Source organism: Phyllostomus hastatus, unplaced genomic scaffold (genome assembly GCF_019186645.2).
Source record: "Phyllostomus hastatus isolate PE091 unplaced genomic scaffold, TTU_PhHast_1.1 phas_contig_159, whole genome shotgun sequence".
In the NCBI taxonomy this organism is placed as follows: Eukaryota; Metazoa; Chordata; class Mammalia; order Chiroptera; family Phyllostomidae; genus Phyllostomus; species Phyllostomus hastatus.
The window spans coordinates 22,539,874-22,565,709 of NW_025333640.1; the positions used below are offsets into that span (position 1 = coordinate 22,539,874).

A 25,836-nucleotide genomic window follows, 5' to 3' on the forward strand; every position below is an offset into this window, starting at 1 on the left:
TGTCCGAGTTTCAGACCTGTTTTATAACTCAGCTATCCTAGAGCAAAATGAGTCTAAATAATCTGACCTCATAGTAATCTCCATCCATGTGATCTGACCCTAGCTTACCTTCTTAGCCTTGTCACATGCCATGTTCTTTTTTCTCCTTGCTTTACCATGCTGACGCCCTTGGTCCAGATGTGATACATATTTCCCTCTAGAGCCTTTGCTCTTGTTATTCCTATGTTAATATGCACCTCACATTTTATTGTACATTATCCTATTTTTAATGTATATCAAGGTATGAACATTAGTCATTAGGAAAATGCAGATTGAAAGCCAACGGGGCAGGGGTAGGATTGAGTGTGGGAGGTAGGGGGCTGGGGCAGGGGAGAGTGGTGGGGGGAAATGGGGACACCTGTAGTTGAACAACAATAAAAAATAATAAAACTGAAAAAAAAGAAACTATTAGAAACTATTATAATCACTACAACTAACTAGAGGGGCTGCAATTAAAACGATTGCAACACACTTTCCCCTAAGACACCCAGAACGCTCCCATAAGTTGCTGGTATGAGTATAAAGTGGTAGAGCCACTTTGGAAAACCACTCAGCCGTTTCTTATAAATATAAGCATCACACCTACCTTTGGATTCAGCAGTTCTGCTCCTGGGTATTTTCCCAAGAGAAATGAAAACATGTCCACGAAAGGCCTTTTTTAAGAATTTTTATAGTACATTTATTCCTAATAGCTAACAACTGGAAACAACCCAAATGTCAATCAGTAGGATAATGGGTTAAAAAGTTTCGATATATTCAGACAATGGAATACTACCCAATAATAAAACGGAAGGAACATGCATGCCAGACGACATGAGTGACTCTCACAAACTCTCCCAGCAAAAGACGCTGGACACAGTATGGTGGGATTCTGTTTGTATTAAGTTCTAGAACAGACAAAGCTAATCTGTGGTTGCAAAAAGGACATTGAACAGCAGTTCAGTTCTCTGTGGGAAGTGCTGGAGCACCACTGGGAAGGGGCACCAGGGAGTTTTCTGAATGATAAAAATGCTCAGTGTCTTACAGAGGTCTGGGTTCCGGGCGTTTACTTGTCAGAGTGGGGTGGTCAAGGAGTGTGTGTATGTCAGTGTTTCTGAATTTTTTACCTAAAAATATAAAATAACAAGTTGGGCCACAGAAAGTGGAAGGTTTAGATGAAAACAAGAATGGCAGAATGTTGATGGTTGATGCATATGAGATTAGTATACTATTCTGTTTATTTTGTGTTTGAGGTTTTCAACATATAAGGTTTTTTAGTGCAGATGTTATGAAAACACATAAATAACACCTATGTTCTCACTATCAGCTTAATAACTAAAACCTTGCCAATATAATTGTCTTCCTTTGTGAACCATACCTTGATTCTGTGACCCCATCCCCCCACCAATCACGGTCCTGAATCCCTCTTAACTTTTAAACATTTTCCAAATATCAATCTAAAGGTCACTTCTTGAAAGAAAGCCTTTTGTCCATTAAAACATTCACTAGGTTAAATGCCCCTGGTATGTGCATTCATGGCTTTTATCACATTTGTGATTTACTTGTTTGATTAGTTCGTATCAGTCCTTCCAGTAGACTTTAGTTTTCCAGAGGTCCAGGGTATATTTATTCTTGCTTTCTTAGTGCCTAGCATAATACATTTATTGGATGATTGTTCTGGTGCAGTTTTCTCTTTTTATATTAAAGATACAAAAATTGAAGAGCTATTCTACTATCGAGTACTTTGTTGAATCAGTATGTTATAAAAAGTTATGAATGTGAGAGAATGATTGATAGGTGGTAATAGGTTTTGATATTATTGGTGTCTGATTAAAAAAGAAAGAATACTATGTCCTTTGATCTGGAACGATGTCCAAAAGTCTGCCACTTGGCTCTCAAGTGCTCTTGATCTTCATTTTGTTGTGTTTCTCTTTTCTTTCTTGGAAGCCATGAAAATAAAAGACCCCTTTCCTGTTTACAAAGATTATTCTAAGTACCTGTTCCTTTTTCTTCTCTCCTGTGCTTCCTGCTTTACCTGTTAGCTTTGATGTTCATCAGGGATGACCATCTTTAAGAGCATGTTGTTTTCTTATTTTTTATACTGGTAGTGTGCAGTTTAAACTGATACGCCTCACTTCCAAATGAAGGTACGAACTAATAAATAATAAAGATTGATAAAAATGCTTTGTTTATTTATAATTATACCATTAAGCACATTATTATCTCTAATGCAAATACACATTAACAGCATTGAAGGAGAGGGATTGTGTTTTGATTTTTGACATTTTGTAGTTCCATGAGATACTTGGACAGTTTAACAAAGTAGTTGGATTTCTGTTATGATTGTTTTTAACTTTTGTTTCTTCTTGAGAGAGAGCATATTATAGTGTCTGAGAGTGTATGGGACGCAAGCCGGGTTGAGTCCTGGTTCTGCTGTTTCACAAGCTGTGTGACTGATCAGCGACTTAACTGCTGTGCGGGTCTGAAGTTCCTGACAATAGAAGCTTTTGGGCATTTAGTACCTCAGGAGGGACTTTTCTAAACAAACAAACAAACAAACAAATAAAAAACAAAACAAAACAAAAAACAGACCTAAGCACCATACACCTTTTTTTTTTTAAATAATGTTTTTCTTTTTATGGAATTTATTGGGGTTACACTGGTTAACACAATTACACAGGTGTATAGTCTTATAACTTTTTCATGAGTCCCCATTGCATGGAATAAAGTCCAAATTCTAGAGCAGTGCAAATGTGGCTCTTCAGGAACTGACAGTTTCTACTAATTTGTTACATGCATGGACATTCTAAACTTTCTAATTAAAAAATCTTGAACTTACCATGGTGTTTCATGTGTCTTGTTTTGTATATGAGTTACTCTCTAAGCCTAAAATATCCTTTCCTTTATTTAGCTTCAAAAGTCTTCTAATTGAAGATTTTTTATCTTGTCTCAGTTCAGTTAATTATGTCCTCATGCTAACTATTATATTTAGTAGTGAACACTATTAAAAGCTACCTTACAGTCATTTTTTAAAATACGCCTTTTTTTTGTTCTTAAATTGAGTTGCTTGATGGCAAGGACTGTGTATTAATCTTTACAGTATTTTCCCTGTCTTGTTTACTGTAGTTGATCGATTAATGCTGATTGGGTAAATGAAAACATTTTTGTTTTTCATTTTGAGAATATTATAGGGATTTTTCCTTTTTTAAACTTTTTAAACAAATTATTGATGCGGGGAGAAAGGAGGAATCAATTTATTGTTCCATTTGTTCATGTACTCATTGGTTGATTCTTATATGTGCCCTGACTGGGGATTGAACCTGCAACTTTGGAATTTTAGGACGATACTCTAACCAACTGAGCTACCTGGCCAGGGCGGGTTGTCCCTTTAGTTGTTTATTTGAAGATGGCACAGATTTCTACACTGATTGGTTTGATGGAAAACCAGAAGAGAATAATTAAATAAAATATAAGTAGTTTGAGCTGGGAACAGTTTTCTGAAGTTGGACCTAATGTGTTAAGTTGTTAAGTTACCTAGACTGGAAGGTCAAATTTCTAGAATGATTATTATGTTTTTGTTGTTAAAGTAAATGGCATGTAAGAGAACTTTTAAGTTCATATGGCAAAAACAGAGAAAAACTGCAAAGTTAGAGTCTCTGAGGTTTCTGATGTTTCATAGACTAACAAAAGGTTGCTTTATTAGCAGCGTTAATGAACGAATCGCTTTATTGGCTTAGGCATACTGGTAGCTTTGTCGGTCCAAAGAGCTAAGAGTTCTTATTTCAATTCATGATTATGTTAGAGTAGTGAAGTGAAAGCCGTTGACCTTCTCTTAAGCAGAAAATAGCAAGTTTTTACAAATAGATTAAAGCATTAAAAGGAATGTGATAAAGAACTAACTTATCAAATCCCTTAAAATATTTGAGTTAAAAAAATCTTTTTGTGTACCGATTTTACCACGGTAGATTTTTAAAATATGTATTAATTAGAGTTAAAATAATAACTTTAATAGGATGGTTTTGTAGAGTTAGGTCTAAATGATTGAAAAAACTGAATTATTAGAGTGGATAAACTTTCAGTTCCCCAAATGGTGATACATATTAAGAGCAATATGATATGCAGGAAATATTTCTTAGTTTAATGCCTGTCACATGGCATACCTTCCAAGTTGTTTGTTATTTAAGTAACTGAGATGCATTTTGGTTGTTAGGATCATTGTGGAAGTGCTGATTTGTTTCTGTTCATGTACATCAGAGATTCAAGAAGAAGGGTTCCGTGGGGACCTGCTTCTAGAACAAAGTTATTCAAAGCAATAGTTTTAAACTCCAGGAATTACAGAAATAAGGTTTGTATAGCAGCAATTCATTTTAAGCAATTAAATTTCTAAATGGTGGAATATTTAAAATGCTCATGTATCCATACTGCCAAAATGAACAAACATTATTTTGCTATAATTATAGACCTTTTCAAGTTTCAGAACTTTTAAACTAAATTAAAAATACACTTGAATGTTAACTAATCTAATTTTTTTTGCCTCCTTTCTAAGAGGTAATTACCAACCTGGAGGTGTCCTTTAGGTTTTTTTACTTTTATGCACACATTTGTAAAAAGTTAAATAATATTAATTTGGTTTTACAGTGTAAATAAATAGTATATTGTTCACATACTGTTACAAGATGCTTGAAAAGATAAATACTAAGTGCTGTGCCTTCTTTGTTAAGGAAATAAAAATATAACATGACATTTTTAAAGTAAAAATGTATATCTTTTAAAAATTACTTTGGTGTGAAGTTTTTTGAAGCTGTTTGAAAGCTGTAGTGGTAGGGTTCAGGAGAGGGTGGAGGTAAGCTGTTGCTTTGCACGGGGTTGATTTGTGAAATACTGTATTTGGCCAAGTTGAATAGGTGATGGGTAGTTTGAGAAATGATTTCTAATGCGTTGTTCCAGATCACAAACTCTGGTATCTATGTAACTACTTATAACTTTTGACTAGCTGAGATCTTGCTTTTAAAAACATTCTTCACCAGTCTAGTTTTAGCTTTTTCACCTCCAAAATTGAAATAGAAAACATCAAAATAAAAATATCATAGGAAAATATGGTATTAGCACTATTTTAAGGTGCTAGATTTTCAAATACCACTATTTACTTGATTTTAATTCATGAAAGTCTTCGTTGCATTTATTGCTGATTCACACATGAATGAACGAACAGCGTGCAGTCACTGAATTCGTTGTGCGCCTTTCATTTTGGGAGGAGACTGTCCATCCTTATCATCCTCGCTGGGATTTTCAGTGTTCCTAGGAATCATAAACTCAGGTACTTATCCTCATAAACCTCTGTCTGATTCTGTAGACTATAGATTTGGGATGGGATCTGTTGGCTCTCAGCTTCATAGTGGACCCTCTTCCAGTATTTTGTCTGTCTTGTCCTGCTGATATGTTTGACCTCTGAGAGGTCTTCTTACATTTACTAAGTTGATCTTTGTCTTTTAGAAAGATACGACAAACTTCTCTTGGGGAGAGGTCCCCTTTTTGTTCTGAGGTGCCTCTCAAATGAGTATTATTTTCCTGTCAAAAGTTGCCTAAAGTGGGAACTGGAGGGTTTAAGTATTCTTGGCGCAAATACACTGTTTAGAAAGTTAAGTACCAGAATTAGAAGTAGATGTCTTTCTGGCTAGGTGGCCTGGGGTGTGGGGTGGGGTGATTAGATTGATTTGAAAAAAATCAGTTTTTTGAAAGTGTTGCCTTTGAACTCCAACCCAGTGGTTGCCTACCTTCAGGTAGAAACCTGAGGACAGCTCCTGGCCTATGGCGCGTTTTAGAGAGGTCTGTACCTGGCCAGGGTCTTAGAGACAAAACAGCCCAAGGCCCAGGAAAGTTATTGTAAGGTTTTAGTGAGCTGTCTGAAGTAAAGTTTGTCCAAAGGATGCTCAGCCTCTGGGAATTGTTCAGGGAACTGGCCTTTGGGCACTACACTGTCCTGTTCCTCTGACCGTTGTCTCAGAGGCTTATACAACAAGTCCCACAGCTCGGGACAAACAGGTGGTTGTGAGTAGTGAGGCAGGTTTCCACTGGGACAGAAATTTTCACGTCCGATCAAATAATGACGTTACTTAATTTAGAGAGAGGAATAAGAAGTTGGTTAGTTAAAAAACCTTAGTTTTTATGTACATATAACAGAAAAAATGGGATAAAAGGACATATAGAAAGAACTGTTTATATTTTGAATAAAGAAGGTACCATCATAAAGATTAACCTGAAAGTTTGTAGATGTGTAAGAATATTTATTTGCAAGATTTTTCTTCAAATGTTTATTTGTTTTAAAAACTTATGATTTTCTAAGCAACAAGACCAAGTAATTTGCCTTAAAGTTTTTATGAATTCCTGACTTGGCCATCTGATTGCTTTTGAAGTCAGTTTCTGAGTTAGTGACTAATACTTTCAATATGTGTGTGAAATTACACATTTGTAAACCTAACTTGAGCCTGTGTAGAGCAGGCATTAGCATGACATCATGTAAAACTTTCTCTGCTATTAAAGGGACTCATAAGAAATCTCTTGCTGGTAAGACATATTTACATTGTAACTATTCTTAAAACTTTAATGCAGAATGATCAGACATTTAATTTACCTTTATACAGTCAGTAGAAATAAAATACATTATTAGGAAATTCAGATTTTCAAATTAATGAGCTTTGTATCATTAGGGTGACGACCTGAAGTTATTTCACCAAGAATAATTTTTCACCTGGAGTTTTTCCATGAAAGAAACCGTAGGTGTGGGTCTGCAGGAGCTGTGCGGGGCTGTGGATGGCAGGCCGTGGAGATATCACCCATTCATAGGAGTTGAAACCAACTCACTATAGAACACAAATTTTCATGCATTTTATATAAACACAGTTTTCAAATAAAAATTTTAAAATAATTGAAGTAAAATTTACATACAGAAAACTGTTGACAAACATTTCTATATTGATGAACTTTTACAAAGTGAATGCATATTTTGGCTGTAGTCTAGAGCAACATATCAACTCCTCTGAAGCTTCCTTGTCCTGTGCCAAATAATCCCTTCATCCCAGAGGTAACCGTTACTCTGATTTTGTGGTAGATTAGTTTAGCTTGTTTTTGAAACCAACCAACACCCCTACACACACACACACACACACACACACACAGCCCTCTTTCACACAGTACTGTGTTTATAATATGTATCTTATTTTGTGTGTGGCATTATTTTTCTCATTTTCACTGAGGTTTAGGAATTCATTGTATGAATACAATAGCGTATTTCTCCCTTCTACTGCCAGTGCACATTTGGGTTACCTGTATTTTTTTTTCGGACCATAAGACGCACCTAGGTTTTAGAGGAGGAACATAGAAAAAAAATTTTGAAGCAGAAATGTGGTAAAATATCTAATAACATAAATAACATAATATTTCACCAATGTAAATGTAAACAGAACTCAACAGCATGAACAACCATTATTCCCCCCAAATTTGGGGGGGGGGTGCGTCTTATAGTCCAAAAATAACGGTTTATTCAGTTTTAGCCTCTCTAAATACTGCTGCTCTGATAACTCTGTATCATTTCGTGCACATATGTACATACAACTATTGATTGTATACTGAGGAGTAGTATTACTTAGTCATTGGGTAGGTGGATTTTCACCTTTAGTAGATGCTTCCAAATAGTTTTCCATACTGGTTATACCAATTTACATTTCTGCCTGCAGTGTATGAGAATGCCAGTGCTGCACATTCTCACTTACACTTGGTATTGTCTGGTTTTCAGGTAAAAAATAGTCATTTTGGTGCGTGTTAGTATCTGAGTTTTTAATCTGTACATTCTGTATGATTAGTGACATTGAGCATCTTGTCAGTATGTTTATTGGGTTTTGAAATTATCTTTTACAAATTTTTGTTTGGTCTTTAGCCTATCTTAAAAATTGGGTTGTCTTTTTCCTGGTAATATTAGGTTGTTTTTTAAAAAATATTTTCTTTGTGAATTCTTTTTTGGGCATATGCAGTGATATTTTTTCTGCTTTGTAGCTTGCATTTTCACTTTCTAAAGAACAACTTTTAATGCTAATAAAATCCAGTGTTTTTTCATTGTTGTTGTTTTGGTCTTTTCTGTCTTAGAAAATATGTGGCTACCTCAAAATCATGGAGATATTTTCCTGTCTTCTTATAGAAGCTTTATTGTTTTAAACTATTGTTTAGGTCTCTGATAGACTTTTTTCTTACCCCCTTTTCATGGCTTGTGGATATGGATGTAATTCATTTGATTTTGATTTTAATAGTGGTAGTGATAGAAAATCTTATTGTGATGGTTTACTCATAAGAAAACATTTCATTTTTATATATGGCATTATAATTTTGATATGGTAACATTTTCTGGTAGTTAAAATGGATTTCTTCTGATGATTATTTAAAAGGAATTTAAAAACATCCTTTTTTTTTTTTACTTTGAAAGAGGCAATCAGTTTTACTTCTTACTATGTCATGTTCTAGTTTGCTTGTTTTGTTTTTAGGGGTTATAGTTTAGTGCCTTAAAGACGTGGGGTTGTGCAGTCAAAGGCAGCTACTGTATTTAAGCAGATGACTCAATCTCTGTAAGGCCTGGCTTTTTTATCTGTACTATTAGGAGTAAATGAGGTGATTTAAAAGGTCTGTGAGTATTTTTCAAGTCCTGAGCAATGTGCCTGACAAAGAATAAGAGCTCTATAATATTTAGTACTTTATTCTTGAATTTTTGAACTTTAGTTTGAAAGTTATTTTGACTTGAGACTTCACTGAAAGGCTATATACTGTATTTATTATAAAATTATTTACAGCTAACTTTTGTAAATAATAAAATTAGTTTATACATTTGTTTTTATTGTGGTTAGAATGTTTTAATTCTTTTAGTACTCACGTAGTATTAATGTTAATTTTTAAATAAAAATAAATGAAACACTTTGTAAAATATCTTTCTAAGTCACTGGCTCTGCATTATCTCTACAGTTAAATTGTGTGAGTGCCACTTTAAAGTAGTAGCTACATACCAGAATGTAGAGTGTGACATTGTACATTGATAACCAGGAAGAATTTAACACATGAATGCTTCTCTGAGACACTGTTAGCATGCTGTTGTCTCAATCTGTATGTAGTCTTTAAAATCTGATTTATTATAGAGCTCGCTGTTTTTATAGTCTAGTAAATTCTGCCAATATCTTAATAATTTGTTAGCTTTTCTATATTACTGCATGTAAAATTTCAGTTATGTACAAGATTGGGCAAAAATTGTTTTATGTTTACCTATGCCAAAGTTTCAACATGTGATTTGGGTTTTAAAGTGTTGGAAAAAAAGACAAATAGGTTATATAAATGGGATTCTTGGATAGATTTTACAGAGTGAGGTTCACTTCTGAGGTTGAAGAATTATTTCTTCTTATTTTTTATTTAGGGAGTCTCAACCATCAGCAGGATTTTTTAAAGGCTATTTAAATATTTGGTAAGTACATACTCTTCATATTAAATAGTTTGCATGTTACTTAAGTTTACATGTATTTTACACTAATGACATTTACAAAAGCCACTATAAATGACAATTATACTTTATATATCTTTTAATTTTTACCTGACATTGGAATTTCTTCTCTTTTTACTTATTCTGCTTTCCTTTTCATTTTTTCTGCACATTGTATTCAGGAAATTCTTTCAGGGTACAGCCTAAGTATTAAAGAGTTTAGAGAAAGAATGAGTCGTACTAGCAGAAATGCTAATGCTTCGTGAATGCAACAGGATTTTTACTGCTTCCAATCTTTGCAACAGTTTTCTTTAGCCCTCCGTTACTAGAGTCCTCTTTATGTTGGGTCCTGCTCACCACCGCACTAAGTGAACATGAAGACCAGCACTCTGGTCAGGCCCTGTGCTGTTTCCTAGATGGGCTGGGCTGGTTTCTTTGCGATAACATCATAATAGGAAGCATTTGATTTCTATAATTAAGAATTTCAAAAACTATATAAGGTTTTTACTTTCTAATTTTTGAGTTAAAGTAGGAGAGTTAATCTCAATGTTTTACTTCAACTATATAGTATTTATATAGATACAACAATGCCTTGGTTAATCATGATAGATGTTAAAATTATTAAATATATTCCAGTGGTGGGAGGGTAAGTACTAGGGCATTGCTTAATCAAATGTTTTAATAATTATTTTTGATTGTTTAATGTCAAAATATTTTTAAGGATGAATTCACTTATTTGATTAGCTAAAGGCAGTTTTCCTAGCTACATGAAAAAATGTTTAATAGTAAACATTGATTTCTTTCACTATTCTTTTTAATGTATTTCAAACAATAAATATTCAACAAAATGATGTTTCTAAAATTTTATAGTATAGTTGGTGCTTAAATATTCAACAATTATACTATATTTATTATATATTTATAATGTAACATTTTTAGGAGCAAATGATGTTGCAAGAATTTTTCAAACAAATTTTTGTTACTTTAAAATGTGGTAGCTGATATATAGAGATGTTTTAAGTAGAAAAGAACATTTTACTGACATTTTTTCCCTCATTGATACATGTATTTGAGTTAGTCTGAGGGAAATAATCATCTTGGTATTGTGTTTATACATATTTCTGTTTTGAAAATTTATTCATTTATGTTTAATGACTGCTTTTTTTAATACAGTTCACATACCAGAAAAGTCATCCCTAAGTATACAATTCATTGGTTTTTAGTGTATTCAGAGTTGTACAATAATCATCACAGTCTAATTTTAGGACACTTTTGCACCCCCACAAACCCCTTTATCTTTTAGCAATAACTATCTATTTCCCTTAAACCCCTTACCCCTAAATGCTCTAGGCAGTATACTCCCAGTTTCTATGGATTTGTCTGTTCTAGACATTTTGTATTAATTAGAATCATACAATATTTTTCCTTTTGTATCTAGCTTCTTTCACTTAGCATAGTATTATCAAGATTTATCCATGTTGTAGCATGTATCATTCATTTTTATGGCCAAAAATATTCCATTGTATATCACATTTTGTTTATCCATTCCTCAGTTCATGGGTTGTATCTACTTTTGGCTATTACGAATGCTTCTTCAGTGAACATTTTTGTATAAGTTTTTGGGTGGAGACATTCTCATTCTTTTAGGTGTGTACTTATAGGAGTGGAATTGCAGGGTAATAAATAACTCACTGTGTTTAGCCCAGAGAAACTGTCAAAAATGGCGGCAGTATCCTGCAATTCTACCAACAGTGTATGAGAGTTCCAGTTACTTCACATTCGCACAGATAGTTGATCTTGTCAGTCTTTGGGTTTTTGCCATCCTGGTAGATGTGAAGTGGTATTTCATTGTGGTTTTGATTTTTCATTTCCATAATGACTAATGATAAGCATTATTTCATTTATTTATTGGCCATTTATATATATTTTTAGGAGAAATGTCTGTTCAAATCCTTGCCCATTTTTTAACTGGGTTGTCTTTTTGTTGAATTGTAAGTATTCATCATATATTCTGGAAACTAGTCCCTTATGAAATACAAGATTTATAAATACTTTCGTTCTATGGATTGTCTTTTGACTTTTTTGTTGTCTTTAGAAGCACAAGTTTTTATTTTTCTGAAATCCAAATTATGTTTGTTTTCTTTTGTTGCTATGCTCCCAGTGTCACATTGCAAATTTGTTCAAGTAAGTATTTGCTGAAGTCTAGGTCTGTGATAAGGTTTTAATTATCACAGGACTATAAAGCTTTGGCATTTCCTGTGTTTGACAGCCAAAGCCCAAAGGAAGCAATTATTCTTGTATTTGTGCTTTGAGTCCTTAGCTAATTGTTTTAAGCAAAACGTTATGTTTTGATCCCATGTGTTATCCTGAAAATGTTAGCTGTGTAAGACATGTTATTGATGTTAGTCTTGTGAATTCACATTTGGTTGTTTGGACTGGAGAAGAATTTAATACTTTCGTTTATTGTGGCACTTACTGTGTATTTGATTTTGTACCTTAATAAAACCATTGCTTCTTAGGCTAAGCATATTAACAGTTCTCTTAAATCTTTCCTGTAAAGAGACAAAACATTATGATTTTAATCTTGTACAGGTTATTTGTAGGCAATAATATTTCAATGTTTATGTAAACAATGTTTATGTAAGATGGAGTACATCTCTTTTCCTCTGCTTTATTAAGTATGTCTTTCATATTTTTATGGGACCATTTTAGTTCCTTATTTTTTATTACACTGTGGCTTCTTTTATCAATTGAAGGCATATTTCAGGATATATTGGTCTATAATGTGGTCTAATGTAGTATTTTAGACAAATGACATTTAACACTGGAACGTCACTACTTTTAGTATCATTGGTTTTTATGTAAGGGCAAAGGGGTTGTAATATAGTGTAATAAATTTATTTTTATTAGGGAAATTTACTTGTTTTTATCTTTTGTATTGACTAACAATATTCTGTCTTAACTTCAAATAATTAAAAATCTATTTTAATGAAATTTTGTGGAGCTAAGATTATTGATATTCTTGTTAGTTGATTTTAAATCATGGTGTCCATTGGTGAACAGTCACTTCAGTGCCCAGTGTATGGGTAATATAGTTCTTCACATTGATGATTTTGTAGTTTGTGTTGTACTATTCATGGACATTTTGCAATGGAAAAGGAATTGAAAACTGATGTTATGTTATTCATGATGGTGTTACATTTTCCATTGTGATAAAAAATAAGTAAAAGGTTTAGTTGAGAGTTACATCCTCCTTTCGTGTGTGTTGAATGTGGCAGAGGATTTTGATGACCTATTTGTGGCTGAATTAAGGCAAAAGGGCTTTTGTGCATTCTTCCCCCTTTCCCTTCTCTTGTTCTGTATGCTGATTAACATAATTATTGAGTATAGATTAATTCTCTTTGAGTATGTATATTTGAAATGGGGGTTTAATATTAGTAGAGACCTTTTTTATTATAAGGGTAAGTATCACTTTAGTTAAACCACTGATTTGTCATTAAAGTCAAAAGGGGTGCCTTACATTATAGGTAGCAGCTTCTCAGCACGTGTTCTAGAGCTTGCTACTCTGCTGATCGATAATACACCTTAGAAATATTGGTCAGGGTTGATGAGGGTTGTATGGATAGAACTATTTTCCTCAGAAGGTGCTTTCACTGTTTACTAACCTTTGTTCTAAATGTCACACTGTTTCTGCCCAACTCTCTGAAAACCATTGAAAAGTAGTATTGGCTTCTTTTTCTCCCGGTATAGTTACTGTACTAACCACTTCATGGGGGGAAGTTTTCCTAAAAGCTCCCCCCGCCCACGAATCACATTTTAAATGAAAAACTTAATCCAGAATAACCCACATTCAGTCTAGTAGCCATCTCAATGTTATTCTTGTTAAGTCCCAGGATTTCCATTCTCCTCATTGTCAGAAGTTTCCCAGGCTTTTAATGTAAATAATCACAATTGTCCATTTCTTCTGTTTTGTTCCCTGTTCATGGACTGCGCAGCTGTGCCAGTGTCACATCAGCTACCCTTCTGAGAGGTTCCTAGTGTATATTCACATTTCTCCCCTGGTCTAGCCTCAGTGCTTCCTGGTAACCCTTAACTCTTTTTGATCTGTTTTGTTCTGAATATTAGTTATTTGGAACTTTTCCACTGTCTTCAAATGGGAGGTCCTATCTCTATTTTTCTTATTCCTTTTTCATTTCATATTTTATACTTTTTCTTTCTTCAGTCTGTCTTTACTGAAGGGATAAAATGTTTTTATTTCTTTAGAAAGTGAACATCTATATTCTTAATTTTATCCCTTCTTCCTTTCACTGGAAGCTTGCTGTCCCTATATTTCTCCTCCCTCTTATGCTCAATGTTGGGTTGTTTGCATCATCACACTCAACCTTGAAAAATATCTTACTTCTACTCTTCTTACCCTTCCCATTATTACCGAGCTTGTTAGATTTATAGTCGACTCTAAGTGTCCAGTTTCTTAACTATTATTCAACTGCCTTCTGTAGTTTGGCTATTGTTTCTACTAAGTGTTCTGCTTTCTCAAGTGAAGGTAAACCACTTTTCTTACAAAACCAGGTAGGTAGACGTTGGTTAATCTGATGTTAAAACACTCTGTATCACACCCAAGTTAAGATTGAGTACCAGTTTCTAAACCTGTGTCTTTACATTTCTCATCCTGCCCTGCCTTTTTCAGCATTTGGTATCTATCGTTTTGTTTGTTACTGCTTTTTCCTTCATACGCCCCCTGAATGTAAAATGGGTTTGCTCTTTGCCCCTCCTAATTATATAATACATTTCTAGGTGATAGTCTCCCTTTTCTTTATGTAAATTAACACAACTTTGTGATGACTCACAGATAACCACAATTTCCCGCATTGCCTGTTTTACCTCAGTCATTAAGTTCTCAGTACCCCCAAATTATTATTTCTCAACCTGAAAAATTTGCTTTGTACGTGCGATGCTTGATATGTTGTTGGAACTCAGTAAATACTTGTCAAATCAATGAATGAACTCGGTATCTGAGTCTCCCAGTCTGTTCAGTTAGTTCTTTTTTTAGATAATGATTTTAGCTATTATCCTAGACTCATGTCTCATCTGCAGCAAACTCGTATCTACACTTATTATCATATTTTGGTCCTAAGTGTAACTAATGAGGCAGGTGATATTATTTGCAGGTGGTAGAAATAAGGGTCACAGAGATTGTGATTTGCTTACAGTTTTGCAGGTAGTGGTGGAATTGAAAATGAAAATGAGGTTTCTGATTACAAGTTTCCTGGTGTTCACAGAAAACATTCTTTTCAATGATAAAAGCAACATACAGGCAAGAAACTCCTCTCCATGTGCTATGTGAGTTACTGTGTGAGTTCAGGGAGACAAGACTGGAAGTGGAGGTACTTCCAGTTCTCGTGTGATGAGATGTGGGCCCTAATTTGGTGGCAGGAATGAAAATCAAGAATATGAGTTTTTCAAACACCATTTACAGAACTTTGAGATTTGGACATCCTGTAATGATGTAGTGATGCCAGTAGTTATCCTCAGATAACAATTATAAAATCTGGGCAAAATATTGAAAGAAAAACTCCAGCTATTTAAAAAGCAGTGGAAAATGATCAAAAGGAGGCAGGAGCCAGATGAGAGGTTATCCTTTGAAGCCTGCAACTGTAAACAAAAAACCTAGAATACGGAAGAAAAAGATCTGGAAGAACAGAGTGAAGACTGAATATACAGATAATTTATAAGTTGAATTACACTAAAAGGTTATAACCATTAACAAAAGCTACCATCTAAAATTACAGTTGACCCTTGAACAATGCAGGAGTTAGGCATGCTAACCCCTGTTTTCCCCTAAAATTTGTATATAACTTTTGACTCCCCAAAAACTTAAGTCGTCCTTCAGTATCCATGGGGGATTGGTTCCAGGACCCCAGGTGCATACTAAAATTCAGGGGTGCTCAAGTCCTCTATATAAAATGCCATACTTCCACATCCATAGACTCCCGACTGCAGATCGAAAACAGTGCAGGCATTCATTGATAAAAAATCCGCATGTAAGTGGACTCCTGTAGTTCAGACCCATGTTATGGGTCCAATTTATTCTAACAAACAATGCATTTCCATTTTCTAAATTTCTTTAGTAATAAATATGGATATCTAAATAAGATCAATGTATGTGGCTTTTAAATAACCATTGCTCATATGTTTTTAAAAAGTTTCAGTTTTTAAAAAGTCATCAGGAAAATGTATAGCAAATTGATTTTACATACCCATTTTTTCAAAGGGAAACTGCAAAAAGACTTTAGTAATGGCATCTCAAGAATAATTATACATAGTCTACTAAGATGTTTGTTTTGGAGACTACTGATATTTTTAAACATTAATTTATATAAATGCAAACTGTGTCACTTTAATTGAAACTAAAGTTCTTTGCGCAAGAACATAATAGAAGAGCAAATTTACAGCACACAAATGACTGCTGTACCGAGGCAAGACAGAACAGAGTTACCGTGTAACTGTAGGTGAGAATGCAGGAAAGCTTGCTTCTTGCTGTCTGACAAGGATCCCCTTTACTCCACTTTCCCATGATATGTTCTTCCTTTCCTTTCCCTTGGAGTTCTCACCATTGCTAAGTTGAAAATCAGTGTTAAATTTAAAACAAAATTTAGTGTTATTTATGTGTGGAATTCCTAAATATTATAGTTCCCTCTTCTGTCTTCTCAGAGCTACTGCACCATGTTAAAATTTTCAGATTAATTTCGACGTGTTTTACCAGTACACTTAAATTGCTGCTTGATTTTCTGGAGTTAGAAGGAGGTTTTTGGAGGCTATCTATCTCTCCGGTATTTCTTCTGAGGTTGAAGTTTCATTATCATGATTATCGAGAGTTATCTGTAGAGACTGAGAGATGGGGGTACAAAGTGAGTGACCGTGAAGAGGCATACGGTTTCAGAATCTAGGACGGCTAGCATGGATTCTGCAAATTAGTGGTAGAAAAAAGAGGGTGGTGTTGCTCAGAAGTAAAAGAGTTGAAAGAAACATAACCACATATTAAGAGAGATCTTGTTTGGATATTGTTTAGATCAAATTACCTAGAAAAGACATTTATGATACAGTTTTGGAAATTCAAATACTGACTGGTATTAGTAAATACCAGGGAAAGGGTTCCTCTGATGGCTGTGCTATAGTGATTTTGTGAATATGTAGGGCAGTGGCACAATTATTTAAAGATACATGTGTGTGTTTTGGGGGGGGAGTGACATGATGTCTGGGATTTCCTTTACCTCAAAAACAAAAGAATAAAAGACACAGCAACATCTTGAGTAATTGCTCAATATAGATGATGAGTAGGTATATAGGAGTTCATTCCACTCTTCTCTCTACTTTTATATATAATTGAAAATTTTCATTTAAAAAGTTTACTTTTTTGTCCACTGACCAAATGGTTTTGCTGCTGATGCTTCTCTCCCAGCATTTAAAGTTCTAGACAGATGACATTTCATTTATTTGTGTTAAACCTGACCAACAGGATTATTTTCAGAAAGAAATAATTTTTACAACATGCTAGCAGAGATAGTTGTACCAATAATGATGATACCATGTACTAGCACTGAGCCACATGCTATACAGATATTGTATTTCTCCTCAGAAACCTCATCAAAGTTATCTCTGTTTCACAATGAGAAAATGAATGGTCAGTGACGTTACTTCACTTGCCCAAGAAGCAGTGCCCTAAGTAGCAATGCCCCTAAGTAGCAGTGCCAATATTTAAACCATTTCTCTCTGATTCTGTGTTCAGGCATTTTGAGGGGAAAATACACCCTGAAGTACAAATTTAGCTGAAGTGAGAATCATGTTTCTGTGGTTAGAAAAATTAGGCTAAATGCTGGTCTAGTACAACATTTTCCCCAACGTAGTGTATTCATATTGATTGCCCCAAGTTAAATATCAAAGGGGAAAAAAAAATAAAGCTAGATGTTAAAACTGGTCTTCCTTGACTCAAAAGACTTGATGAAATTTGGATTCCCTGTCCCCTCATTTTAGTACTCCTCCTTTGGGAGTCCCTTTCTCCTAATATATCCGTGCTGCCCCAGCTATATAAATGCCTCACTCACCTGTGTAAGCTCCCTCAGACAATGCCCAGTCTTCTCTAAGATTCCCACCTAGCGCTAGGATCCCAACACTCTGTCACCCAGGCCCACATCATCGTAGTCTACCTGGACAGTATCCTCAGAACCTGAGCACTAATGGATTATGTGCTGTGAAATCTACCTAAAGGAATAGTGTGGTGAGGGATAACTTTAGCATAGCATAGCTTTAAATCAGAGTTCTGACTGGTGTGGCTCAGTGGATTGAGTGCTGGCCTTCGAACCAAAAGGTCGCTGGTTCGATTCCACATCAGGGCATGTAGCTGGGTTGCAGGCTAGGTCCCCAGTTGGGGGTGTGTGAGAGGCCGCTGATCAATGTTTCTCTCACATGTTGATGTTCCTCTCCCTCTCTTTCTCCTTCGCTCCCCCTCTCTCTAAAAATAAATAAAGAAAATCTTTGAAAAAAAAGTCAGAAACGGAGGCTTTTGTTTTGTTTTGTTTTGTTTTTGAGGCTGAGAGACTTTTATTTAACACTTCCCAAACAATATCATATTGACAGTGCTTTACCTGTTTTGTCAAACATTGCAACTTCTTGCCTGCGTTTTTTCCTTAAAATAAGTTTCTTATAGGCAGAAAAATTTGCATAATCTGTATACCATACTTTGTAGGTCAGAATAAAGTTCAGCTTTCTTGGCCACAAATACAATAATAAAAATTATTCTTAAATCTTTAAAAATATTCTTTAGATTTGTAATAAGGGAATAAAACGTTTCCTGCCATTTTATCCTTTCTTCTGCTTTTTTCCTTTTTATCGGTGACCACCATTTACTAAAGTAAATATTTGTTTTGTTTGTTGTGTCTTCCACCTGGATTGTGGGTTCAGTGAAGGTGGGGAATTTTTGTGTTTGCATTGCTACATCTTCATTATCTGTAACATGTGGTAGGTACTTAGTAAATAGTTGAATGACTGAATAAATGAGTGAATGGGAACTTTAAATTTTTTAAAATTTATTCATCAGAGGGTGGGTGGGGAGAGAGAGAATGAGTATGAATCCTTGATTCATTGTTCCACTTATTTATGTATTCATTGGTTGATTCTTGGATGTGCTCTGACTGGGGATCAAATCAAAACCTTGGCATTGCTCTAACCAACTATGCTACGCAGCCAGGATGGGAACCAGAGATTTGGAAAACTGAGGATATTAGATTTGGCCAAGGACAGTACCAAAGGGAACCCTTTTGAAAAGTAACCCTGTGAGACTTACAGAGGAAAGTGTGAGCCAGTACATAAAAATTTAAGGGGTAAGAAGCCAATTTCCCCCTGTTTGTAAAGCCTTAAAATATCAAACACTGAACATATTCTCAGCAATTGAAATTGCTCTAAGGTAATTATACTGTTAACTGCTCTGATTATGTTTCATATATTCTTAAAAGTGTGTGCACCCCAATCATCTGTTTACTACTGAAAGACATTCCCTTCTTGAGTGTAGTTTAGTTCAAGTTTGTCTTTCTTCTCAGGAAAAAAATATTTTTAAACTGGTGATTTTTTTTATAGGCAAGATGAATATTAGAAACTGTTATGGTTTTTTATATTAAAAATACTTATTGCCACATTTTTCCTTTACCTAATAATTGATTTTTTTCAGTTTATATGTGTTTACTAGCTAGATTTTAATATCTTGCTGCATGGACATAATTATCAGTTATCTAAAGCTTTACAAAAAATAGATGCTATTTTTTAACAGTACTTTGAGACACACAGTTGATAATAATTATGGTCAAAAGTTAAGATGACTACTAATGACATCAATGAAAATTAAAAAACACTTTATATTTGATATTCTGAAGTGAATGTTTTTGGAATCACTTCTTTTAAAATTACTGGAGATGTTTTTAAACCAAAAACTGTAAGTCTTGATTGAAGGAAGAATGTGAGCAAAAATATCTAGTGAGTCTCAGTGTTTTTTTGGTTTTGGGACCCATTTATATTCTTAAAAATTGTTGAAGACCCCCAAAGAGCTCTGATTTATTTGGGTTATATTTCTCAATAGTTACCCTACTGGAAAGTAAAACTAAAAGTGTTTATTTATTAAGTTCACTTAAAAGTAACAGCTAATTACATGTTAACACAACATATTTTTGGGGGAAATAGACATATTTTCCTGAAGTGAAAAAAGTTAATGAGAAGGATGACACTGTTTCACATCTCTGCAAATGTACTGTATTTAAAGTCTGGCTAAATGGAAGATACCGGAGTATGTGTTCAGTTTGTTATAATAACTGGATGATACAGATAGTCAGAGGAAAAATTACTGTATACTCCTTACAGATTGAATGAAAAACAATAATGTCTTGGTATTTTGAAAATAATGTTGACCTCACAGATTTCATGTAAAGCCCCCAGAGAGCCCCCAAACCTGTATTTTGAGAACTGAAAATTTTTTTTCACTGGAATACTGTTTGTGACAATATAGAGTTTTAAAAGAAAGAATAGTTCAAAAAATATAATCATGTCAATTGGATAATTTTCTATTTGATACGTTTCACTTCAGGGAAACCGTTGTTAGTGTGCGCTTCCTGACGAATGTAAATGTGGGCGCTGGGAGAGGGTGTCCTGACCTGCAGCTTGGTGTTCACGGGCCACACACGTCTTCTGGGTTGTGTAATGGACGGTCCCCTTGTTAGAGGACTAGAATTAGTTCAATGGAAGTAGATCGTTGGTTTTTAAAAAGTTCCCAATATTTAGAGTTATTTTAAGTTGAGGAAAGCACAGCTTTAAAGTTCAGTTTACCTAAAAAGTAATGTTGCTTAATTGTCATTAGTGAGCAATATTAATGTTATCTCTTTTTAAACATATCTGTAGACAATTAAAGATAAATACTATTTTTCATGAATAATATTATGCTTATTTAATGATGGTTTTTAAAGCTTTATCTTTGTTGGTTTGCTTTCTGTCTCCATCTGTTTGCAACCTAAGAATCAATAGTACATTAAATTAGCGGACATGGAAGGAAAAATAATAAATAATGAAGATAGCCCTCATTGCTTACATTCTGTTTTAGTTATAGCTAATATAAGATCCGGAGGGTATTGGCAGAGGGCCACGGGGGATGAAGCATTACATGTCAAATTATTTCATAAGGAATTTATACCTTGAATCTTTTATTTTATGGTTTTGTTTAAAAACAACATTGATGCTGAGTAGTTAGTAAAATAACTTTTGTTAATGGCAAAATGCCTTCGTTGGGGATTTTTATTGATGCCTATCTGGAATATTAGACACAATGATTTATTACAGGTTTTTGTTAATTATAAAGCTAATGAAATATCAAATATTATGGGCATGTTATTATATTTTTGTTGATAATGTAACTCATCTGAGGTTTTAATGCACGGTATGTTGTTCATGTGTGAGGATGCTGTGCTAGTTTTTTCATCCTCCCCTTGGCTTCCCGGTCTCGCACGTTTGCTAGGGGCAGTGCATCAGCAGCAATGAGACTTTTCCCCCAGCGTGTCTGACGTGCGTCTGAAAACGTGGCAGAGCAGAACTGTAGCTAGAGTTTGGAAGTTCTTTTTGTTAAACCTTACAAGCGACTTAAATTGATAGTATTTCACATTTTCTACATAATGTGCTCTTTCCATGAATAGCTGTGCAGGAAGCAGCACGTAGGAAAAGCAGAGTTCTTGGCAATACCGACTGAGTTGCATCTGCAGGTGAGGATTTAAATTCTCTGCAGCACACGGTACCTCCAGCAGGCGAGTAAAAGGTTACTGCATTATTTTGCTTGTTTGTTTTCATAGCCTTTATCTACAGAAGGTTTTTTTTTTTTAAATTCATGTGAAGTGCATGCCTGTTTTTAGATACTCTGGAAATTGATTTAAGTATAACATGGATATCAAAAGGGCAGTGCAAGGTGAAGGAAGAGGCAATCCTGGCTCCTCTCAGCTTTAAACCAAGGAAGAAATTGAGCCTGAGGCACACACAAATAAAGGGCCTTTCAGTGCCACAGAAAACAGGAAGCTTTTAAAGTATACTTTAATTCAAGGCGTTTCTTATTACATTTAGTTTTCAGACTATCTTCCTCCAAAAGGATGCTGTTAAAAAAGATTGATAATCACTGTTCTATGAATGTTCATTAAGTTAGTTTTGAAGTATTATTATTTGTGAAGACTATCAAGTATCTGTATTATTGTTCTCTAGTTCTGGAAATAATAATGTGGGTTATAATTACATGCTATAAATAAATATCTTCATAGGCAAAAGGATGCTTCAGTATAAAAGATACTAGAGTATGGCTGACATATTTAATACTATTGCTTATGTTTTTAGGGTGGTTTGTGGTATTTGAATCTTTTTAATGAGATGCAGATAACCAAGTGGGAGACAATTCAGTATCAAAACAGCCAGGCTTTTTGATGGTTTTTCACTTATTGTCAACATCTGTCTATAGCCACATACCCTTTCTTCACATTAAAACTCTTCCAACACTTAGAATTTTATTGCTCCATATTTCTCAAGTTTAAGTACAGTACAGTATTCAGAAGGAATATTTTACTTTGCACATCAGCCACCATCCTGCCCCCTCCCAGCAATACTCAAAGATTTTGTAAATAGTTACTGTCCAAATTTTGTTAAAAAATACACCTATGTTTCTGTATTTTAGATTGACTAATAAGATCGACAATGACCCTGTAAATTAATCTGTAATATACAAATAAAATCAGTTGATTATTCTTACTGTCAGGGTTTGGCAGGCTTCTTGAATCGGAGAGCCAGAAAAGGTCAGCAGTTCTGATTGGTAAGTGAAAGAATCTGTCCAGTAATTTGTGCCCTGTTGTTCCTCAGAGCAGTGCAGCAGCAGTTCTTCTCCAGATAGTGAGCGGCTCTGGACGGGGACGGGTGGGTGGGGCTCACTCCTGTTGGCTGTCGAAGCAGTGTGCATTCACAGAGGGAACAGGTTGGATAGGCTGAGCCGAAGGAGTAGGCAAACAGATCTAAACTGATGGAGGACAGAAAGAGTGGTTAGTATAATTTTGGGGTGTATTATCGTGAGTTTGCTCCTTCGTTATGTACTTGGGTTTTAATATAAAACAGTTAGAAATATTAAAGCACCTTACCTTCTTTCTAAAGAGTAGCTGGGAGACTTCTGTTTTTAATACCAAGTTTTTCTTGGTGATGAGTTTGTGGCTGGTATCTTCTGTAGGGAAGCTGTTGTTTTATTCTTTTTTAACGGTGTTTCTTCCAGCCAGAGAGCTGCAGAATGAGGCATTCAGCCAGTGTTGAGTATATACGGGGCATTATCAGTTCTGATTTTTTAAGTTAAATTCTCATCTAATGAACAAGTCAATGTGTGGCTGTGGCTGCAGCATTATTTCTTCCTTAATGAAGAGGTTGAGCTGTTCGACCTGCTGCTCCGATCTGTTCTCTTGTAGCCATACATCAGACCAGTTGCAGAGATTATCCATCGAATGTCCCAGGCAACCAAAGGTAACTACGTAGATTTACTTCAAATAAGAATATATAATTAAAATGGATGCATTGTAACTAGGACCAAATGATTAAAAATAAAAGACCAATTAAAGATGTTCTTAGCAGTTTTCTTGACCTTGCAGTAGCTATCCAATATCATTTTGTCATCATCAGATTGTGTAGCAATGGAAATGCACTGCAGTAATTGATTTTGTAATAGGATCAGGTGATTTACTAGCTGCACTGACAACCACTTGCTTGCTTGCTCTGAGCTGTGGAGCACTCTAATGGATGTTGTGATTGCAGTCTGGAGTTGATGTGAGACTGCTGGCCACTTAAAGCAGCAGCACTTATTTTTACAACTAGAATACTTTTTCTTTTCTTTTTTTTTATGCTTTAGGTTTTGGGTAGCCTCAGTAATTTTAGTTAATTTGAGTGCCCCCATGAATTTTAGAGATTATGTATTATTTCATTCATCAATTCATAAAAAGTCCATTGGGACTACTAGCCTTGAATATAATGAAATAAGCTCTGCTCCCTACTCCCAGCTCGGTATCAACATATGTATCAACACACTCTGGTATTAATCTCAGAATATATCTTGTAATATATTAATTTATTTAACCATTCTGTGTTTTTTAAATGAAACAATATTTTTAACATTTGCAGACTTCATCAGTTTCAAACTCTAGCTGTCATTATAATAATGGAATTATTGTAAGTTTTTGTATTAGTGAGTTTTTGCAAGCGTTGTTTTATATCCTTTTTTGGTCTTTTGCCTTCTTAATGGTTTCATAGATATAACAAGATTTAGGAAATCACCTGAATTGGACCAGTTCTAAGGATTATTGATGAAAACGTATACTAACTACTTTAAAGTAACGTTTAAGGATATAGCAAATTAAAACCTTAATATCCAAGATTATGAATTTTCAGTGATATTTTCAATATATATCACTGAAAATATCAGTGATATTTTCAATATTATATTCAATAATATTTTCATCTTTATGCCTTTTAAACAAGTGATTGATCACAAATATAGAAGTATAGAACTAAAAGTACAATAGAACTAGTGTTGCAGAAACGAAAGCGAGACTCAAGTGCTCAAAATTTTGTTTATATTTAAGTTTTGCTGAGTGCTTTGCATTTAGAAAAGAAAATGATCTTCCTTCTTTCCCTTCCTCACCAGATCCTCTGCCTCTTTAACAATCCAGTGTGTATTTTGTACAGACTCTGACATATAAAAATAGTCTTTCCCTAATTTATGTTCTTTAACCAAATTTATCCTCTTATCATGGTAGAGACATTGTTTTTTCCAGCTACATTTGAAAACATTTATACTAATTAAATGTCAATAATTTGCCATAGAAGAAATTAAGTGTAAAATTACCATTATATACACTACTCAAACCACAGTGTAAAGAAAGCTTTTCTTTGAGACGTACTTAAATACTTGACCTTAGTGTCTGAGGCCTTAGTGTTTCTTCAAGGAGGTATTACCAATATCATTCTGTACTTTATCCTGAATTCATATACTTAAAACATTGGTTATGGAAAAACTGTAACACAATTTAAATACTACTTTGAAAAATGTTTTATTATTCATTAGGTAACAAGTTTATTACCCCCGCAACCCTTTGTGAACATTGATAATTTAAGTGTGTTAATATCATTTGAGATTTGGCCAAGGATGTGTCTAAATTTATGTATATTGAAATGTTAAATAGTAGATGACCAACAAAGTAATCACTGATACATGTTTCAGTGGAGTGGTGTACATTAAAGCTTTTTTGCAAAAGGTTGAGCAAATAGGAAGAAAAGAAATGAATAACAGAAGTGTTGACTACTTTCTTAAAAAGATTGGAAATGAAGATAGAAGATGCTAGGACTATTCTGTATCTAGGCAGTATTTCACTTAAAACACATAGGCAGTGTACTTTGTGAGGTTCTAGCCCCAGTGGGGCTGCCTGTTCTTTTTTTAAAAGTCTGCTTGTTCTTGATTTAATCAGGCCCTGCCACTGACCTACTTGATGACCTCGATCAATTTATGTATGAACATTTTTAAGGTTCCTTAAACACAGCCCCCAAATTTACATTAAAAAGAATGAATTTGCTCATACAGGTGTGAGGTGTTACAATAGTTAGCCTGGAAGCTATATAAGTTGGTATTAGGAGGAAAAATGAAATTTGTTAACAAATCAGTTTTTAGGTGGTATTGAAATGGTGCCGCCTTTCAATTTTCATGTCTTTTTTTTTTTAAGGGAAGGGGTTCATGTTTTTGCTAAACACACTGTTTTACCTTTTTGATATTCAGTATTCTCTGAATCGAATAGTTATTCTGGATAATTACCTAGTTCCTAAGGGAACAAATTTGGGATTAAATTCTGGTACTGTCATTTTTTCCTATATCCTCTAACAAAGATAATGCTGTGAAAGAGTTTATTTTTCTAGCGTATTTTTTTAGAAATCTTTTTTTTAAGGTAGGCTTCATGTTGGTGGTGTTTGCTCCATTCATGGCCTGACATAAGCTGAACACAGTCCTCTTTTGTGGCCTAAGCAAAGGCTTATGGGTTGCTTGAATTAGTGCTTGCAAAGTGATGATCATGTCAGAAAAATTGTAGCAAACATTCACAGAACCCTTACTTTGGGCCACATGCTATATATACTAAGGAATTCTACATTATGTCATTTATGAGCTAGGTATTCCTATTGCCAATTTTAGAGATGAGGGAACTGAAGTTCAGAGAGGTTTTATCACCTTA

The 25,836-nt window shown here is 34.5% G+C and overlaps 1 protein-coding gene across 7 annotated transcripts in view; it reads left to right on the forward strand.

The window, feature by feature from the left end:
- FBXW7 (F-box and WD repeat domain containing 7) overlaps positions 1 to 25,836 on the forward strand; it is a 167,864-nt gene that overhangs the window by 28,254 nt on the left and 113,774 nt on the right. For 3 of the 7 annotated variants that reach the window (XM_045830814.1, XM_045830819.1, XM_045830813.1), the window contains one exon: positions 9,464 to 9,511. The exons of the other annotated variants lie outside the window; for them this stretch is intronic. The gene's annotated coding sequence lies outside the window, so the exon portion shown is untranslated. The remainder of the gene's footprint in view (positions 1 to 9,463; positions 9,512 to 25,836) is intronic. 7 annotated transcript variants of the gene reach the window in all.